This window comes from Hibiscus syriacus, unplaced genomic scaffold, assembly GCF_006381635.1.
Source record: "Hibiscus syriacus cultivar Baekdansim isolate YM2019G1 unplaced genomic scaffold, ASM638163v2 tig00110065_pilon, whole genome shotgun sequence".
In the NCBI taxonomy this organism is placed as follows: Eukaryota; Viridiplantae; Streptophyta; class Magnoliopsida; order Malvales; family Malvaceae; genus Hibiscus; species Hibiscus syriacus.
In genome coordinates, this window is record NW_024062585.1 from 646211 (window position 1) to 652238 (window position 6028).

General features: G+C 33.0%; 1 long non-coding RNA gene across 1 annotated transcript; it reads right to left on the reverse strand.

Annotated features, from left to right (window-relative positions):
• Positions 1-305: 305 nt before the first annotated feature.
• Positions 306-1564, reverse strand: LOC120214478. The gene is made up of 3 exons (XR_005524871.1): positions 1314-1564; positions 1151-1237; positions 306-760 (listed from the first exon to the last, which is right to left on the reverse strand). It is a non-coding gene; the product is annotated as an uncharacterized LOC120214478 (long non-coding RNA).
• Between the last annotated feature and the right edge of the window lie 4464 nt (positions 1565-6028).

Sequence of the window (6028 nt, forward strand, 5' to 3'; positions counted from 1 at the left end):
TAAGAAAAGTATGGATTTGAAACGATTATCTGATGCCATATAGAAAAATGCAGTTTTGCAATGATATAAACTGAAATAGAAAAGTATCTAAAATGGAACAGTACACTCTGAATTACATAATTTATAATAAATTCTTATTACGAGTTTGAAGTACCCTAATTTTGTCCGGGCTATTTAAATCCATATGAAGATGCTCGATGAGGACTTAATTCAAGTGACAAATTATGGGAGTTTGCATTTTGGAAGCTAGAGACGCTTAATTGGATTGATATCGTATATGTTTCGTTTTTGAAACCGAGGGATAATTTAAAAGTCAATCCAAAATCCAATTTAAGTGTAAAGTCCATTTACATCTTACAAGCCTAAACTAGACCCAAATAATTGCAACCCAATTACATCTAGAGCCCAATTACAAGTTCAAGACCAAGCCCCACGTGAAGCACCTCAATTAAGTGACCCAGCAAGTGCCCTGCTCCACGTCATAGCTGCCCACGTGAAACACCCAGCAGCCCACGTTCTGCTCCACGAGCACACTAACCGGGACTGTCGCCCATGTCCTGCTTGCTCCACTCACCAAGTGCCCACGCCCTGGCACCATACCATGGAGAACACCGAGAAGAATCAGAAGCCCGAGGCAGTGCGCATTTACCCTTCCAGCTCGACTCCCCAGCTCGTGCCCATGCTCCACTACAGCACCACGACCGAACAAGCCACACACGGCTCGATAACCTCCATGCTCTGCAACATCGAAATACCAACACTGATAAAAAGAAAGCAAACATTAACACAGGGGGAGGACCAAGCAAAAAATCAGCCATCGAAAAAGAAAGAAAAATCAGAAAACAGAGAGCACAGTGAACAGAACAACGGGGACGAACAGCAGGGGAGAGGGCTCTCGGTCAGAAAAATCCATCGAACAAAGGGGAGGGAGATCATTTTGTAACAGTTTACTCAATCAGCAAAATCATTGTAACAGCAGTCTTATTGACGATTGTATTCAAAAAACCGAGAAAGCAAAAGAAACATAATTCGGGTTTGAGGTATTCTCTTTTGGATTTGTTTCCGTTTTCTCATTTCCTTTGTGAATTAGTTTTGTTTTTAAAACTAAGTTAGATAGGAAATAAAATAAGGAGAGATCAAGCACGGTTACCTTAATCAATTGAGTCCCGTAGTGGCCGGAGTGAGGAGTGACACCAATATATGGTGGCCGACCGGGCGTTGGTGAGCAGTGGATACCCTGGATAGAGGCCATTCGGAGGTTTAGGGTATGTATGTAGTAAAAATAAAATAGAGGGAAGAGTGACTCATTTTACCTAAGCATGTGAGGGCTCCGCCGTGAGACGGATGGATCCTTTGAGTCTTAAGAGTTTTCTTTTCAAGCTTTACATTCCAGATCTGAGTTTGGTAAGGCTGTTGATGGTTGGTCGGTGATAAGAAAGGCCATGGGTAAGGGTTGTCGAGCTTCGAAGTGGCGGTGGCCATGGTTTTTGGCCCCCTGGTTTTGGCGATGAGAAAACCAGAGAAGAGAGTAGAGAAAGAAGAAGAGGTTGCGGCTGGGAGCATATCAAATGGGATGAGGGTTCAGCTTTTACCCGTAAATATAATATATATTAGGGTTTCAAAACGGCGTCGTTTAATAGATTTAGGGCACCCGTTTCACGCATGGGTTTTTCATCATATAGGCCATCTAAATTTTCTACTTTATTCGTTTTGGTCCTTAAATCGTTGTTTTCGTATTTCTATTTTTATATCCATGTTTTTCTCGTATTCAATTTTAGTCCAAATGGAGTGTATTTAGTTTCTATTTGTTATACATTTGACTTGTAGTTTCTGCACGTTCTGTTTTAGTCCTTGAACATAGTTGTTTTAAATTATTCTTTGTTTGTACATTTGTTATGCGGTTTTGTAAATCTCCATTTTGGTCCAGCATGTAATTGTGGATTTATTTCCTAGTTAGTAATGCATTTATTCGGTTTAGTTCGTTTTAATCCATGAATAGAGTACCTTATTATTTTTAATCTGATCTTCATAGTTTACGCGTGTTACATTTCAGTCCTGAGTTGTGTTGTTTTAAGCTTTTGTTACTTTGCATATGCATATCTTTTTCCGGTCTTCATTTTAGTCCTAGTGTCAGCTTCTTTAATGTTCTGTTGTTTAGACATTAGGATTCTACATTTTTGTATGTTACTTTTCTGGTCCTATGAATGTTCAAGGTTTATTATAATTTTGGTCCTTCATGATTTGTTTTATTCTGGTTTCATTGTTTACTATGTGTACTACTCATATGTTCATTTCAATTATTATTTTGTTTATATTTTAGATATTAAAGTTCGGTTCAATGTGATTTGGTTATTAGTGTAATATGTATAGTTTTTCTCATAGTTTGGTATGTTATGTTTTTATTTTTCGTATTTAAGTCCCATTAGTGTGTTACATATTAATATGTTAAGTAATGTTAGTGCATGTTAGTTTTTCATATATTATTTATTAGTTAGATAATTTTTAATATTGCATGTTAATAATCATGTGCATGATCCAACATCTTTACATAATCAGATTAAGGGTAATACTCTTTTAATTTAAAATTGTCGGAATGGCTTCTCTTAACTTACTAGAAAGTCGTTTTGACGATTTTAAATTAAAAATGTATCCCATCAGTGTCATCAAAAATTAATCCACCACTTTAAAATCTGGGAATGAAAGAAAAAAAAATATTCGGCTATTTAAATTATTTGAGAAAAGATCGTTAGAACTCACCTAAAGATCTGGTCTCGATATTTTTAAATAATCGAATATTCTTTATCTTTCTAATGGTTTGGTAATTTCAATTAAATCTATTTTGTTGCTTTGAATGTTGCAAATTTGCATTTTTGTTGTTTAAAGGGATCATTAATCAAATTAAACTTGAACTTGCGAAATTCGTTGCAAAGAAATTAATTAATCGACTAGGTACCGATTTAGGGCGTTGTGGGGGTGCTAATCCTTCCCCACGCGTAACCGACTCCTGAACTCGGATTTTGATAACGCATACCTTAATTTGTTGTTTTAATTAAAATTAATTTTTATTTAAAATGACAACGTTTTTGGGTGCCCAATCACACCCTAATCAAAGATTGGTGGTGACTCCTTGAACCATATGTTTTTATCGTAAAAAGATTTCCAAATTTTCGAAACGAGAGGTTTTCTAAAAATCACATTGTTTTTAATTAAAATTCAACCATAAATAGAATAATTAAAAATGACGTGTTTTTCAAAATCTCGCATCCCCACACGGGTTAAAAATCGTTTCGACAGAGTTGACAACTGATTTTTTTTTTGTTGAAAAATGGTTACTTTGTATTAGGATTAACAAAGTACACCACCCCAAGGACAATTGACAACTGATTTTATACACGTTTTATTTTATTAATGTTTGTATATGATACTGTATCTTTTATACGTTAAATATTTTATTTATTTTATTTTACTTGGTTGCCTCACTAAGTGAAAACTTAGCGTGTGAGTGTTTCACACGTAGGTGTAAGCTAGAAGGAAAGTAGGTGTGCATCAGCATCATTTTCGAGGAATCAGTTATGCTACTAGAATGAGTAAGTAAGGACATCCTATCTGTTAATTTTCTTGGTAGTGATATGTATATTAAAGAAGTTTTTAGCTACTTTGATTCGAGTCTGTTTAAGATATTTTTGTTTAAATTATGAAGAGTTGGATTTCCAAATGACATTATTAATTATGAATATTAGTTTATTGAATCATAATTATTTAGGATAGAAATGATTTTCAAATCAGACATTTTTTATTTAAGATATGATACAGTACATGACTGCCTAAAATACTGTCTGAATTGAATTCAAATTTTTATATTTGGTTATTAAATTATGATTTTGTGTGATTATTAGTTTTAAAATAAATAAATGCATTTTGAAATTTTAAATAAATATTTTTACTGGTTTTCAAATATTAAATGTTTCTTATGACTGATGTGACATATTTGAATCATATACAAGTATGTATATGGGTTAAGGGTGTTACAATTTTTGGTATCAGAACTATAGATTTAGTCGATTCTCAGCCTAAACAGAAGAGAAAAAGTGTTAAAAGTATATAGATATCACTAGGATGTATGAATCATTGATCTGGTGTGATTAAGTAATTCGATGAATAAGGCTGATTTTTTTAGGTGAGATAGTATATGAGTAAATTCCAATAGTGTGTTGATATAGTCAGAAATATTAGTGTTAGTGATATTATTTGATATTTCAGAAAGAAAGATCAGAATCGTTCTTAATTTGAATAAACTAGAGGAAACTCTAGTTTACACGTCTAGAAAGGTTAGTGTTGTATAAAATTTTCTTCATGTTGCAAAAAAAAATAATGTTATGCTAACAGGTGAAGAGTAAATTGAGACGAGATCACAGTTCACTCAATTGGAAAACAAGGATATCAATTTAGAGAAATGTTTGATTAGAATTGATTTTGGAATATAGAGTGACGATTAAACGTTTTAGGGTCGAAAAGGCAAGGATAAGTAGTGTATAAGTCGTTATTGAGGATTTGGAATAATTTTGGTTCCAGAGTAGATATTTTTGTTGTTAGGCTCTAATAGATGGTTGTTTAAAGTTAATGTTTCAGAAAGGTTGAGAAAGATTTCGAGATTATGATAATTGAGAAAAAAGTGTCGAGATAAAGAAAGATTTTATGGGAAAACAATCATGATCGCTAAAACGATTCATCTCCACGATTAGAATGCAAAAAAGAATTGTATCGATAAAAATCTCTTAATAAGGATTGACAAGCTTCGTAATTAAAAGTATAGTAGTTTTTTAATTTAATTTTTGATTGGATATCACAATTCAATGCGATTAATGTGAGTTTGACAAAATCTTTTTCAAGTCAAACTAGATTTTTGTTAATATTTATGTGTTCGGGAATCGAATTCCCAATCGTACGCTAAAGTCAACGATAATTATATTTTCTTAATGATATTTTGATTTAATTAAGATAAAAGGATACGAAGTAGAATTTCGAATAATGGTTTGAACTTTCCGAAAGGAAATAAAGGTAGAACAGTATAAAGTATAGTATATGTACGGGCCATAATTGAGTAGAATTTTGAAAAGTTGTTCTGAATTCAAAATCTTTTTGAATTCGTTGATTATTCGAAAGATTCATAAAGAAAATCTCGATGACTCCCTCCCCACTAAGTTATTAGGAAAGGACACAATATTTATTTGAATTGATAAGAAACAAGGAAATGAAAGGTATGGAATAGTAAGATCAATTGGAAATTGATAGTTGGAAGGTAAGTTGGAGAAGTCATTATAGATTTTATAGAGGATATTTCAAGATGATTATCATGTGGTGAAATAGACAAATCAACTCAATTTCATTTGAAGTAAGAGAAAATTTATCTGGAAATGTGTATGAGGAGATAGGAAAAAAGTTTAATTGATAATAAGTGAGTAATTGGAACAACAAGTTTTGCTTAAAGTAAATTTTGTAAATTGGATTGGAAAATCTGTTAGAAATTGTACAAGTTGAATTGGAAGAAGTATTTTATATGGTTAGATACGTATTTGAATCCAGTTTCTGATGGATAAAGTGGAGAAATTGTAAATATAAAGAATAATACAAAATATTATTTTTGTAAGTAGCATAGACTTTCAAAGTCAGAAAGGTGCAGTAAATTTTGCAATCAGTAAGGATTACAAGTATTATGAAGGCGCCTCTCGTACTAGCATGAGAAGGGTATTGGTGTAGGAAGAAAAGGAAATGACCTATGTTACAAGGAAGCTTTCAATTTAAGAAGGAAACACGACAATACATTAATGCCAACGGTTCTAACGGAACTGCACAACATAATGCTTCCACCTCACGAGTCAACCTTCACAAGGCATCTCTCAACACAGTCTTACACTGTTTAGCCTATATTCTCGTTCGAGTGCCTTCCTATCTGTCTTTGTCCACATTCAAAATTACCCTTTCTCTGTACAAAAACACCAATAGTAGTTGTACTACTCCTGCTGAATTA